Source organism: Drosophila tropicalis, unplaced genomic scaffold, assembly GCF_018151085.1.
Source record: "Drosophila tropicalis isolate 14030-0801.00 unplaced genomic scaffold, ASM1815108v1 contig_675, whole genome shotgun sequence".
In the NCBI taxonomy this organism is placed as follows: domain Eukaryota; kingdom Metazoa; phylum Arthropoda; class Insecta; order Diptera; family Drosophilidae; genus Drosophila; species Drosophila tropicalis.
Genome location: NW_027173155.1, coordinates 196,463 through 212,500, shown reverse-complemented (window position 1 = coordinate 212,500; position 16,038 = coordinate 196,463). Strand labels below are relative to the sequence as shown.

The following is a 16,038-nucleotide window of genomic DNA, read 5'->3' as shown; positions in this document are numbered from 1 at the left end:
AACTGACAAATATAATATAGATTAAATGACAATTTCGTCAAAAGTAACTAAATTATCGACTAAAGTCACTGTTTTCCACCAATTGTTTATATGGGAGCTATATCATACAGTCCCCCCCATTTTGAACAGTTATTGAGACAAGTTAAACAGTGATGCATATACAAACCTAAATGCAAAATTTTAGCTTTTACGTCTAGGAGTAGCTTGCGTTGATCCAGACAGTCGGGGGGACTGACGTAGGACAGACGGACGGACATATCTATGTGAGGTTAACATTATATTTGTAATAGTTTATTGTACATAATATTAACTGAAATGATTAAATTGAGGTGTAGTACATATATTTCTTTGAGAATAATAATTAATTTCACAACTGCCGAACGCTCTCGTAACCTGTTTTTATCTTGCCCGTTCTCGACGACGACTGACTTTCGACTCCCGACTCTCTCTCTTAGATGCCTCTCACTCTCAGCTGCTACACGCCTCATCAAAATAGGGGTAATCTGAGATCAGTGTGCCCATCTCGTCTTTACACTCGGCCCTCCTGATAATCGTCTTCTGACTCAGATTCGTCGTTCTCAGCCACATATCGCCAAAGTCTCATATAGTCCACGCTCGTAGTTGTCATCATTGCCCCTTAACCATTGGTCGCTTTCTTTACGTCGTACCTGCCGTTGCGCTAAGCTTTGATCACTTCATAGGGTCCCAAAAACTGACTTGCCAATTTACGGCCCGCTACAAACTGCCTCTTGTCGTAGCTTCTGACTCTCGTCGTTGAACTGATCTACTTGTTCCTCCTGTAATATATCCAGCAAACGGTCATCTATATGGTTACGCATTCTCGTTCCAAACAGGACTTCAAAAGGTGACATATTCGTTGATGAATGCATCGTTGTGTTAATAGCCTTCTGTACTTGAGAAACCCCTTTATACCATTTCGTGGGTTCATCTGCGGATATTTTTCCGATAATAGACAGGATACGACGGTGCCCCTTGCTACTCCTGTGGTTGACAGTACATGCTCTACATCGTTTGTCCAAGGAATTCTTTAAAAGTGTTTGATGTGAAGGCCACCCCTCTGTCACTTAGGATCCTCTCGGGAAATCCAAAAATGTCTGTCCATTCGTTGAGTCTTTTAATTACTTCTTCTTGACCTGTGGACTTCGTTGGAAACATTAGCGGACGTTGACGATACTATGCGCAGTACGTTCAAGTGGCCCCTACGACACCAGGACATAGCCTGTTACGCGCGAGCCCAAGCAGATAACTGCCCACCTTCCACCCGACCGACCGGCGGGTGCAGCCGTATAACGCACGGCACGAATCGCGTGGACAAATACACAATAGAAAAAAACAGACAAACAAATAATACTACAGCTATCTATTAGCTAAATGGGATAGGATAGATGTTTTAAGCATATTAATAGAAAACTCTGAGCCGATTACAGGGAATAGAAGGTTGTAATCAGAGCAGAGGACCCTAAAAGGTTCATGCATGCTATGCATGAACCTTTTAGGGTTAGAAGAACAACGACTAAGGGATAAAGGTATCAAAGGATGTCTACTCCGTCTACATGGTACCGACAGATTCACCTGAGCTAATAACTCAGGCGAGTCGATATCACCAATTAGGAGCTTGTGCATAAAAATGACACCAAGCATAATTCTACGGTTAGTTAGGGATGGAAGGTTAATCAAGAGAAGTCTACTAGAATACGAAGGCAAATTGACATTGCGATCCCAGCTTAAGCCACGAAGAGCAAATAACAAGAACTGCTTTTGAACGGATTCAAGTCTAATCTGGTGCGACTCATATTGAGGTGACCAAATGCAAGATCCATACTCTAAAATAGGACGGACAAGCGAAGTAAAAAGAACTTTAGTTGTATAGGGGTCATCAAATTCTTTTGACCATCTTTTATGAAACCCAGGACACTCATGGCCTTTGCGACCGTGGTGGAAATATGGGTGTTAAAATTTAACTTATGGTCCATAAGTACGCCCAAATCATTCATATTATTTAGACGTTCTAGAGGGCTATTGTTTAGAAAATAAGTGACCAGTTGAGGAGAGTTACGGAAAAAAGTCATTACCTTACATTTGGTAGTGTTAAGATTTAGTAGATTAAACTGGCACCAGGATTGAAAGTTTTTAAGATCAGCTTGTAGCCGACTAAATGAATCTGTATCTTTATGAGTAAGACAAAGCTTGACATCGTCAGCATACATAAGCACACGCGAATGAACAATGACGGATGGAAGATCGTTAATGAATAGTGTGAAGAGCAGAGGGCCAAGATGACTACCTTGAGGTACACCAGAAGTCACAGGAATGGAAGCGGAAAAAGAAGACTTAAAAAGTACCTTCTGTTTTCTATTTGTTAAATATTCACGAACCCAAGAAAGGAAAAGGGGTGGAAACCCAATGTCGCTCAGCTTAGAAAGTAATAGGGTATGATTAACGGAATCAAAGGCTTTGCTAAAGTCAGTATATATTACATCAGTTTGTTTACCATTTTTAAACCCCTTGATAATTACTGATGTAAATTCTAAAAGGTTAGTGGTTGTAGATCTACGTTTCACAAACCCATGTTGGGATGGCGAAATAATAGAGCTGCAAAAATGTTGCAATTGAGAAGTTATAATTTTCTCAAAAGATTTCGGAATAGCGGACAATTTTGAGATACCCCTATGGTTAGAGGCTTCGGACTTTTTGCCATTTTTATGCAGGGGAATGATATACGACTCCTTCCAAATAGATGGAAATGAGGAAGATTCGACAGACAATAGAAACAATTTTAAAATGGGTTTACATAATGCGTTTGCACAGAACCTGAGTACGCATCCAGGAAGACCATCTGGCCCCGGAGAATAAACAGGTTTAACTAATTTAAGTTCGCTAAGAATAGAACTTTCATCAATCACTGGATTGAAAATGCAATTAGCCTTTTTTAAAGGATAAGGATACGGACTTGCTCGATATTCCGTTGAGGAATAAGTTGTTTTGAAAAAACTCGCAAACATATCGGCAATTGCCTGATCAGTGCTTGCTTTTTTATTTTGAAAAGACAAAAAAGATGGGTGCACAGAGGTCTTACGTTTAGAATTAACAAAGTTATAAAATTGTTTAGGGTCGAAAGAAAACTGAAGCTTACACCGCTGAAGATAATTCTTATAGCATTGAGTATTAAGCATCATGAATTATGAACGAGCGACTGTATACAGAGCATAATCTGATGAACGACGTGTTTTTTGAAACTTCTTATAATATCGTGTCTTCACATTTTTCAAATTGGATAACTCACGAGAGAACCAGGGAGGTTTGTTAAGCCGCTCCAGCCTACCAAGAGGCACACAAATATTAAAGAGTGAATTCAGAGTATCATAGAAAAAACGAACAGCTGAGTTCATATCTCTACAATTGTACAGATAAGACCAATCGGTAGTAGCAATGTTTTCATTAAGGCTGGCAAAGTCAGTCTTACGAAAGCACCTAGTTAGAGGTAACTCATTTAAACCAAGTAATGGTGAAAGCAAGGGCAAATCAATTTTTAAATTTAATGTAGGATGAAATTTGTCTTCTGGAAGAACAAATGGTTCGATCCTAGAAACCTCACAATAAGAAGAATCCAATACAAAAATAAGATCTAACGATTTTCTATTAGAATTTAAGACGGGATTGACTTGGGATAAAGATATGCCTAGAAGGCCATCAATAAAGTCATGTGACAAAGAGGGCAGCAACGTGGTAGATTCATCTGTTAGTGACCATGCTAAAGCGGGTAAATTAAAATCACCTACAACTATGACCAAGTCTTGACTGGAAACTAAAGAGGAGACAAACTGAATTGCCTCTAAATGATTTAAATATACCACCATGTCTGACAATGGTGGAATATAGGAACAAGTAATGAAAGCATTAAAAGATTTAAAATTTACTTTAACACCGACAAACTCAATCTCCTGGGTACTAGAAAATTGAATCATTTCAGATGATAAAGCAGCATCAACAGCTATCAGAACGCCACCACCTATACGAGAAATCCGGTCACGTCTGAATATAGAAAAGTTTGTGGAAAAAACCGATGCATCAGCAATATCAGGTTTTAGCCACGTCTCTGTAAAAGCTAGAATGTGATTAGAAAGTTTAGATTTCAGCCCTCTAACGTTCTGGTAACCCAGGTTAAGGGACGAAGCTAGTTTTTTGACACATCAGCAGATGCTGATGTGGCCGGAATGGTATTAGTTGTTGTTGTTGGCAAGCGAATCGGTTTCCGATTTTTCATTGTCACAGTATATTATTTAACTAGTATATGTTTTGGCCAAAAATCTTCTCGACATATAGTGTCGAAGATATTGGCAGAAACACTAATTTTAAAGGACGAAATGTCCCGAGAATAAGAAAATTTAAACTTCTCCACCGCAATATTCGAGACGTTAACTTTCTTCCGAATATAGGCTATTACATCATCAGATGTGACAACAGGGTCTAGCCTAGAAACAAATATATGTTTCTTTGGTGGTATGCCAACGAGAGGCCGCGGTCCCGAAGCGTCAGCCGCAGCAGTAACGTTGGACAAGTCACCCACTGCAGCAGTCAACTTGTTTACGGGGCCCTCGATACTTTTAGAACTAACGGCAATTTCCATTGGAATGGGTAATTGCCCGGACACATCGGACACTACAATAGGCATCGTTTTTAAACGATCATTCCCAGGTGATACCGGTAATTCCTTACTAATAGCATTCACAACCGGGCTCTTAAACGAAATCAATTGCTGTACATTAGGAGTGGACGGTGCATGAGACCGGTCGGGGACGATAAGAGACGCTGGCGGATCTACAGATACAGAAACACCCCAAGGACTGGTCCTTTTACGTTTCGGAGACTCATTCATAAGCGATAAACTTCTGAACTGAGTCTCCACCGCAGTAAACTCAGCTTGGAGTTTATTAAAACCTGCCCTTAAAGTGTCAAAACTATCTCTAGTCCGCATCATGAAAGAGCGCATCTCATTCTCGACCTCTCGGCAAGCATCACATCCATATTTTAAGCCACCACCTTTAGCAATAGACTCCTTGATTCTGCCTGTGTAACCTGCACACTTAACGTGAACCGCATTGTCACACAACCAACAAAGAATATAATCATGGGAGTCAACCGCATTAGTGGCAACTATGCAATTATTTTTTGAGCAGACAACCATTTTATCAAAAAGTTTAATTTAATTAAAAAACGGAAATACAAAAAATAAAAAATAAAAATTCTAAGGGTTAAAATTCTGTGTATAAGAATATACTGACCAGTTCTGACACAAGGGTTAATGTGCAGAGTAAGCCTTCACAACTAGAGAATAAAAAGAGATGAAAGCACAAAAAACAAAAACACGTATCACAGAGTCGTGGGTAGGCAAAAGACGAGAGCGCAAATCAAACAAGAATAGGAAAGAGCGGGAGAGCGCGGTAAATTGAACATCCAACAACAATTTGTACGCAAGAGCGCGAGAGTTAGTTACAACGGTAAAGACACAAAAGCAAAAGAGATAAGCAAAACAACAACACCGCTAATGCAAGTATTGTTGTAAGTTTTGATATTATTTAAATTTAAACAAAAGCGACAGCAAGAATTCGCGAAATGAAAATAAAATTCGGATGTTGAAATTATTATTAATTAAACCGATAATGAATTTAAGAAATTTGTAAAAGTATTTAATCGCGAGAAAAAATAAAAATTGATAAGCGCAAAAAAAACACGTCCGTCCTCTGCAACGAGTGAAAGTATCTATGAAACAACCATACAAATTTCGAAAAACCATCTACCATTGCCAAAATGAATTTGTACTGCTTGGAGGTGCTGTCCATGGGTTCTAAATGATCCAAATATAAAGTATGTAACGGTGTGTCTCCTTTGGTTATACAATGCAAATATCCTTCTTTTTTACCCAGCTGTTTATTATGAACTATACATTTTATGCAGTTTGCAATCAATCTTGATACTTTACTTTCCAAATGCGGTATCCAGTACTGTTGGTGGATAGCGTGCATTGTCTTGCGCGTCGAAAACTGTCCAACCTCGTGCGATCGTTGTATTATCTCGCGTTCCATTAGCTTTGGTACAACCAATAACTCATAACCTTCAACTTCTTAAAGCTTTTATATTGTTGCTGCTTTAGTACCTCTATAATCGCGATAATATGATCATCTGTCTGCTGTGCCTTCTTTAAACGCGCTGTTATTTCATCTTTTACTACTAAGCACGACTGCGGGTAACGGCTTAAACAGTCCTCGTGCTGCATCTTAACTGCTGATCGGAGCTCCACGTTCAAATTGAAATCTTGTAGATACACATCTTGTAGATAGATGTCGAAATTTTTTAACGCCATATATGCTGCCTTGACTTCAAGAATGTACCTATGCCTCTTCGAATCACTTCAGATGCTTTCTTACTCCAAAAATAAATCGGATGTAAATTGATGTCAAATAGCTGAAGTAGTACCGCTCCAAATCCGTCTTTTGAAGCATCCGTGTGCAACTCGGTTGGTGCCTCGCGAGAATAGAGGTGTAACACTGGTTCACTTATTATCGCCGTCTTCAATTGCTGCAACGCCTGAAGCTCGCTTGGACCCATAATAAACTTGACATCTTTTTTCAGCAACTTGGTAAGGGGTCGTGCTATCTGCGCATACTGAGGAATAAACTTTCTAAAGAATCCGGTTAAACCAAGAAATGCCTGAATCGATTTGACGATTATGGGAATTCCAAAACGACTGATCGCCATCGTTTTATCTTTACCGGGCCAAATCTTTCCATCTTCAATTTCGTGACCTAGAAAGCTTATGCGTTTTTGCAAAAAACTAAATTTTCCCCATTTTATTTTTAAATCATACTTTGCTGCAGTTTCTAGTAGCAATTTGGTTTTGTTTAGACACTCGTTTGCTGAATTAGCATATACTATAATGTCATCCATATATAGTTGCATTATATTCTTGTTAATCAGATCCTGAAATATGTGGTTAACGAAACGAATGAATGAAGCAGGAGAATTACGAAATCCAAATGGCGCTCTATTAAACTCGTATAATCCTTCTCTAGTAATAAAGATTGCTAGATTCCTCTATGGGCACATGGAAGAATCCATTTTCCGAATCCATAATCGTATAAAAGCTTGCTGTCTGCAATTTTTCAAGCACTTCATCCATTAAAGGAACTGGAAAGCAGTCTTCCAAGACCATGCTTTTTAGCTTCCTGTAGTCTACACAAACCCGCAAAGTATTGTTTTTCTTCTTTACAACTACAACTCGGCTAGCAACATTCGAAGTGGATTTGCGCACTATTCCGTTTTCTTTCCACTCATCAACTTGATTTTTAACCGCTTCCGCTTCTGGTACTGACAAACGACTGGGTGACTGCCTAAATGGCATTATTGCGCCATCTGGTACAATTTTTAACTCAATAGGGCAATTTACCTTCTCTGCATCATTCGGCCGATAGCTATCCTGTATCAACGCTTCGACTTGCTTTTGATATTGCGCTGGGGCCGAATGACTACATGAGATGTCAAAAACATTGTACCAATTGTCAGCACATTCTTCTTGCGATTTGGTGTCTTCAACCAGGCTCATAAATGTATATACACGCTCATCGATCGATACTCTAAACTTCTCCACAAAGTCGTATCCCAAAATAACGTCACAGTCCAAAGTGTTGCTCTCCACTACCAAGAATTTTTCCTGCGTCTTTGGATTATCTACGATGACTTCTGTCTCGAAAAAGCTTTTTGCTTTTGTTTGGCTTTTGCCTAGTCCGCAGAGCATTAAGCAACTTTCTTTTAAATCAATCTTACCCAAGTATTTTAGAAAAGAGTTCTTTACAATAGTGACATCTAAGCCTGTATCGATCAAACCGTCGACATTTACGCCATTCAACGACACCGACTTGACCCGTTTTTGTATATTTATTTTACTAACTTTCTGGGGCAATTAGTTGAAATATGTCCACTTTAATTACAACTAAAACATTTTCTATCCGCACTATTACAGTCTTTACGCTTGTGCTCACTGGAACCGCAATTAAAACAATATTCTTTCTTTTTAATGTTTTCCACTTTTGCAATAGACGTGATTTTACGATTGTTTTTCTCAACATTATCAAATTTTTTTACATGCTCGAAAAAAATTGCTCTTTTAATTCTTTTAGCGATTTACAATTGTACATTGAGAACTTGAACTCGCTTTTAATCATCAACTATGTACCGCATAACCGCCGCGGTTTTTCGATTTTTCCAGCACTAGCAATTTTTCTCATATTTAGCACATATACTTGAAACGATTCACCACTGTGCATTTTACGATCGCGTAACTGTTGATGTAGGTCAGCGCTATTTAAATTTGACTCGAACTCACAACAGAACATTTGTCTCAAACTCTGAAAATCACTCACTGTTTCTGACTCGAGATATAACTGTGCCGCACCACTCATTTTATTTCTCGCTTGCACATACACCTGCTTGTCTGTGAGCTTGTAAGCTTCGGCATTCTGCTCAAAGTTCTCAAACCATTTCTCTACCGGTACATTGTAGCCGTCTAACACACATACAACTTTTTCGAAATGCTCAAGGTTTATTTTGACTTCTGCATACTTTCTCTCATCTGCTTCGATTTTAAGAGAAAACATTTGTATTAACTGTTGCATCTTTATATCTAGATCTCTGGGATCACTTTTTTCTACGTCACTAACTTCTTTCATTTCCATATTATTTTTTATTGATTCTTCTTCCACTAGACCAAACGTTTCGTTCAAGGTCTTATTTTCAACGATCTTCTTTTCGTTCTTCTTTTCGTTTTTCGACTTCCCTGGTGTGCGCGATGGTGGCGACATTTCGGTTTTTCGCACTTCGTGGCGCCGACTGATCAACTGTTCGAGAACGATTTCTTACAAAAGCTACCGCGCACTCCTGGAATTTTCACAACTGTACAACTTTTATTTGGATGTTTTGTACCAACTTTTACAAAATCAACCGCAACTTTACAACTTTATTGTTTTTTTAAATTGCAGCACAACCACATTTACATTTTTCTAAGAACTTTCTCCACATTACACATGCACTAACACACACACATCCGGCGAGCCCACAAATGTGAGGTTAACATTATATTTGTAATAGTTTATTGTACATAATATTAACTGAAATGATTAAATTGAGGTGTAGTACATATATTTCTTTGAGAATAATAATTAATTTCACAACTGCCGAACGCTCTCGTAACCTGTTTTTATCTTGCCCGTTCTCGACGACGACTGACTTTCGACTCCCGACTCTCTCTCTTAGATGCCTCTCACTCTCAGCTGCTACACGCCTCATGAAAATAGGGGTAATCTGAGATCAGTGTGCCCATCTCGTCTTTACATCTATATAAACTCGGCCGTCTACTGATAAGAATATACTTTATATGGTCGGAGATGCTTCTTTCTACAAAAGTGGATACATGCTCATTTTTAAGTTTTTTTCAGGATTATTTGAGCTAAAGAAAGGATAATAAAAAAAAATCTTGTTTTTCGTTTTATATATTGTTAATGAATTTTGGTTGAAAATTTGGGATCGATTAATGCATTTTTGTGGGTTTTACAGCCACTTAAAGTCACAGTATCAAAACATGTATCTACATGTGCTCGCCACTGTACGTGTACACAAACCGTGCACTCAATAAGAGTGTATGTGTATTTTCAAGTGCGGTAGCGTATATCAGTCGCTTCGCAAAATAAAAGGACACAATCGACGCACAATATCTTAAAAATGGAGGAAAATGATTAGAAAGTGTCGCCAAGAGACTGGCCACTCACCTGGACTGCGAACGGCTGCCCAGCTGGCTGCCGATTGCAATTAATCAGCTGATAACTAGTGTTGAGAACCGTCGATCGATAACAGAGTCGACAAACCAGCTGACGGCTTAACATAAGCTCACAGCATTCGCTTTTATAATGTTGCGTGCTTATATGCGCGCGCTTGGGCGTGATTTTCAAAATCCCCTTATAGGCAGAGTAAGTCTTAAGTTACCGACTAGCAATCTTTTTAAATCATAAAAACAGGTCCAAAAAACCCACATAGTCTCTGAGACACAAAGAGGACTGTGTTCTGCGTTTGTGGCAGCGGCCACATAAAACCTGGCAGCAGTTATAAAATGAAAAGAACTCATGGGAAAATGACTGGAAAAACGTCTACTACTCCAGGTGGCAGCTACAGTTGTGGTAATCCACCCATGGTACAAGCCACATACGCCACATAAAACCTGGCAGCAGGTATTAAATAAAAAGAACTCATGGGAAAATGACTGGAAAAACGTCTACTACTCCAGGTGGCAGCTACAGTTGTGGTAATCCACCCATCGTACAAGCCATGGCAAGGGCACGGATTCTGGAGGCCCCTACAACCGTTATCATCAAACTTGGCCGATGCAGCGGACATAGCTACAAGCAGCAACAGCAGCAGCAAAAAACATGGACTGTGCACAAACAGAGCGAATCCTTTCGCCAAAGGAAGCAAGATCGCCAGGACACCGCCACAGGCTCTTCACTCGGTTCCGCCAGCCTCGATATTATAAAAAGTTTCAAAAAACACATCGTTCATCAGATTATGCTATAAGAATTATCTTCAGAGCTGTAAGCTTCAGTTTTCTTCTGATCCTTTTTTCAAAACAACTTATTCCTCAACGGAAAATCGAGAAAGTCCGTATCCTTTTCATTTAAAAAATGCTGATTGTATTTTTAATCCAGTAATTTATGAAAGTTCTTTTCTTAGTGAACTAAAACTAGTAAAACCTGTTTATTCTCCGGGGCCTGATGGTCTACCTGAATGTGTACTCAGGTTCTGTGCAAGCGCATTATGTAACCCATTTTAAAATTGTTTCTATTGTCTGTCGAATCTTCCTCTTTTGGAAAGAGTCGTACATCATTCCTCTGCATAAAAATTGACAAAAGTCGGAAGTCTCTAACTACAGGCCAGTTGGGACCCCATTATCGCGTCCCTAGAGCGATTAAACATATCTGAGTACATCATTAACCCGATATGAAGCGGAAACATGCCATTACAGGAGGAGTACCTAAGGGATCAGTGATCGGGCCAACATTGTGGAATGCTATTTATGACGCTGTCCTGCGACTGGATATGCCAACGAACACTCGCTTAGGCTTGCGGATGACATCGCCATAGTCACTGTGGCCAAGGACGTCCAACAAGCAGAAGAAAACACCAATGCAGCAGTGCTCAGGATTTTGCATTGGATGGAATCAAACTTACTATCTATAGCCGCACACAAAGCCGAGGCTGTGCTCATAAGCAGCAGGAAAAAAGTGGAAACAGCCAGGATCGAAGTCGCCGGATGCTCTATAGCATCGAAGCCTGCAATTAAATTCCTCGGAGTTATGATGGACTACAGACTATCATTCAAAGCCCACCTGCAGTACATCGCAGATAAAGCTGCAAAGGCCACAGCAGCTATAACTCGGCTTATGTCTAATGGCGCCGGTGGTACGGTCTATCATACTATATACTGTCGCCATATGGGCACCAGCGATGTCATCACCCAAGTACAGCCGTGACTGCAGATCGGCGTATCGAACATGCGTCATTTTTAATCCAGTTTTTTATGTATTTCACGAAGTGAAGGTATGTATTTTAAGAATCTAAATGTTTTGTGACCTGTGAATATATGTTGTGTTGTTTAATTGTACTTTTAACCATCTGTCTCTCTAATACCCTATTGTTAACCAATTTCATCTTCTGTAGAATAAAAAATTATGAGGCCGGTATTGGCCGGTAAAAATTTTATTTTTGTGATATTATATTGTTCGTCCACTATGTGAATTATCCAACATTAGCTGCCCTGAGCTGCCCATTCTAACAATGTAGCTTTTTTTAGAAACCATGTCGGTCTGCAAGCGGCAACTTTTTATAGTATGGCATGAGGAAAAATAAGTATTCCGCACTTGTCGACTACATTTTTTCTAATGTTCTCAAGAAATCAGACTGTAGTGAGCAGGACTACCATTCAATTATGGATAAACTAAAAATTTTCCACAAAAGATTGTCTGAAAAATGGAAGAAAAGCAACAGAGATAAGAATCGATTGGAGAACAACAACGCAGCCTGGCTCAACGATGATTTGGTTCTTCTGAGTCCTGGAAAAAAATTGGCTCCAGGGCGAAAACCAAAAGATATTGAAAATTGCTACCCCAACCGTCAGTGCACAAAATTATCACATCTTGTGGAAAACAATTCTTGCAATGACCTTATGAGAGCAACAAGTATAAGCCTGTATAAATGTGGTAAACGGAGTGCATCGGACATTGTTTCAATGGTAGAAGCAGATCCCGACGCATCTAAAAAAATAAAAAAAGTTTGGGTGCAAAACAACGGGGTAACGACTTATCTCCGCCGACATATCTCCGCCGTTAGAAAAAGACATATCTCCGGCGGAATAATGTCGTTCTGAAACGACATAATTTCGCGCGGAGATATGTCGTTTCAAAACGACATTATTCCGCGCGGAGATATGTCGTTTTCTAACGGCGGAGATATGACGTTTTGAAACGACATATCATCGCCGGTGATCTGCGCGGAGATATGTCGTTTCAAAACGTCATATCTTCGCCGTTTAAAAGCGACATATCTCCGCCAGAAAATGTACTGGGCGGAGATATGTCGTCGGAATATGTCGCTATGCCCCGCCGACATATCTCCGCCGTTAGAAAAACGACATATCACCGCGCGGAGAAATGTCGTTCTGAAACGACATAATTTCGCGGGGAGATATGTCGTTTCAAAACGACATTATTCCGCGCGGAGATATGTCGTTTTCTAACGGCGGAGATATGACGTTTTGAAACGACATATCATCGCCGGTGATCTGCGCGGAGATATGTCGTTTCAAAACGTCATATCTTCGCCGTTTAAAACGACATATCTCCGCCAGAAAAATGTACTGGGCGGAGATATGTCGTCGGAGATATGTCGCTATGCCCAAAACAACAATTACCCATTAAATATTCTCCAGAAGAAGCATTGGCGCTTTATATTGAGTTCCTTTACAAGAAACGCTGGACCACACCATTACGAGAATTGTTGGTGCGCATCCCGAAATTTTTAGCCAACTCTCGGATAATGGCGATAAATATAGGTCTTTGAGCATCATTTCTAAATGGGGTTGCGATGGGAGTTCGGGACACGCGACATATCGGCAGAGCTTCAGTAATTCGGAGCTTTAGATGGCAGATGAGCACATATTTTTCAATTGGAAAGCAGCGTACTTTGGCAAAATCCTCGCCCGGCATCGACTCGGTATTATAGACCATTAAAAATAATGTTTGCCAAAGAGTCTACAGAATTGGTTAGAGCAAAAATTGAAAAAACTAATTTTCAGATATTGAGAATTGTGCCTACGCGCTTAAGTAGCTTTCAAGTTTACCACAAATTGCAACTTACCATGATCGATGGCAAAGTTTTCAGCGTGATTGCCGAAACATCATCGCAAACATGTGGTATTTGTAAAGCAACGCCCAAGGCTATGAACGATTTAAGTGCAATTAACAACTTGGCAAGAAATGAGGACTTGCTGAAGTTTGGATTATCGACTTTGCATTGTTGAATTCGCTGCTTTGAATGTATGCTACATATCGGCTATCGTCTACCAATTAAAAAATGGCAAGTTCGTGCTTCGGACAAGAACATAGTCGATAAACAAAAGGCAATCATCCAAGAAAGCTTCAGAATTAAAATTGAAATTATAACAAGTTTGTGCAAAAACAAACGAAATAAATCTAGTAAAGAAATAGTGTTTAATAAGGAAGTTCGAAGTCTGCTATTAAATTAACCTTCAGATTCAGAAAATTCCGATTCGGAATCGGATAACTAATATTATTAATAATAATAATGGTTAAAATAATAGTTAATAATAGTTTATAATAGTTAAAAGAATAGGTAATAATAGTTAAAAATGCAGACAATAAAATGTTAAAAACATGTACATTTTTTTTTTTTTTTAACGTTTAATATATATTTGTTGAATCTACTCTTAAATTAGAGCCTAACAACAAGTTTGAGATATTTTTCTTAGTGTAGTACTTAAGATAAATCCTGGCGATATTGCAGGCGGTCCTAATCACTTGTTATTGGGTTGGTCTGTCATTTCTTTTAAGACGAGTTCTATTATTAGTTCGCATAAGGGAATTGGCAAGAACATTTGGGTGTTCATCCACTTTGGCAGAATACTTTAGTTGTTGACTAGCTTTTTTAGATTTTACGGTAGGTATATTCACGGGGCCTCCGTGATTGATCTTAAAATCTTCGACTGCGCTCTTTGTATAATATCGAAATTGCTGGTACTTGCATTTCCCCATAGTAAGGCTCCGTAAGTCCAGATGGGTTTCAGTACGGAGTTGTATAGGAGGACTTTATACTCCAGACGTAGAGGGGACCGAGCATTGATGATCCAATGTAGGCTACTCGCTTTCAGTTTAAGCTCTGACTTTTTTGCTTCGATGTGCTTGCGCCAAGTTAGTCTTCTGTCTAGGTGGATGCCAAGGTAAGTGACATCCACGGCTTGGGGAATTGGTACGTTGTTTAGCATTAGAGCTGGACAGTTTTTCTATTAAGCGTAAATGTGAGTTGTTTGCATTTCTGCTCGTTGACCCGGATACGCCAGGTTGCTAGCCATTCCTCTATCACCTTGAGGTGTTCCTCTAATTTTGCAGAGGCTTTTATTGGGCATTTGGATCTGCTGAGGATTGCCGTGTCATCGGCCAAAGTGGACGTTGTAAGTCCTAAACTCGTTGGTAAGTCTGCAGTGTACAGTAGGTAGAGCAATGGGCCGAGTACACTGCCTTGCTACACCAGCTTTGATTTCAAAATCAGCCGAGACGGAGCCATTACATCTTACAGCGAATTTCCTATTGTAAAGGTAAGATTCCATGAGTTTGTGGGTGTACTGTGGCAGTTTTTGCCGGATTTTGAACATCAGACCCTCAAGCCAAACTCTATCGAAAGCCTGGGCAACGTCGAGAAAGACAGCCGCACAGTATTCTTTTAGTTCGAATGCTGTTCGTATTTCGGATGTTATGCGATTGACTTGTTCAATTGTACCATGTTTTTCGCGGAAGCCGAACTGGTGTGAAGGGATTGTGTTCTCCGATGCCAGAAATGAGTTTAGTCGGATCTGCAGGACCTTTTCAAAAAGCTTCGAAAGACATGGCAGCAAACTAATTGGCCTATAGGATGATGGCTGGGTTTTGTCCTTTCCCACTTAAGGAATCATGATGATAGTTGACCTTTTCCTTTGTTCTGCTTTATGTGGTTTTTAATAACTGCAGTGATCTCATCCGATTGGAGTTCCAAGTACTCACTATCCGTTAATGTGCTCGAAGGGGGAAGTAAAAATAAGTTTGATATTGGATTTGAATGGAAAACCATTTTAAGATGTGTGGCAAATACGGATGCCCTCTCTTCGTCACTGCGGGCCGAACCACCGGTCCACCTATCGGTGAAACTGTCTCTGTAGGACTTTGTAGAACTGGACTTTCCACAGAGAATGTTTAGTGCTGGTTAGACTGAACTTTTCTATATATTTCCTTTGAGCCCAGCTTTCCTTTTGTCTTAACTCCTTACAGAGAGGTTGCGATTGGCATGCCTTATGCGAAGTTTTGCTGCCATTTATCTGCCATTTTCTTCTTAGATGTCGTTTTTCCGTTACTAATTGTTCTATCCGCCGGTTCGTAGGCCTGTCAACAGGTTTAGTGTTAGTAGAGGCATGTGGAGTAGATACATAAGCTGCAGCTCCCATCATCGACTCAAGTGCAGAGACGCACATGTCAATGTCCTCTGCAGCATCCAGTTTCGGCGAAGGGTCAATGTGGGCACTCATGTACATTTTAAATTTAAGCCAATTTGTTTTGTTGTTTTTAAGCCTATATGGGCGATCAAGTATTTGAGGTCTTGTTAATAGTATGAATAGCAATAGAAAGTGATCGAAGGTTAAATCTAGCAGTGTAT

General features: G+C 39.7%; 1 long non-coding RNA gene across 1 annotated transcript in view; it reads left to right on the top strand.

The window, feature by feature from the left end:
* The window catches only part of LOC137578729 (uncharacterized), a 228,077-nt gene that overhangs the window by 26,374 nt on the left and 185,665 nt on the right, over positions 1-16,038 (top strand). The window lies entirely within an intron of this gene.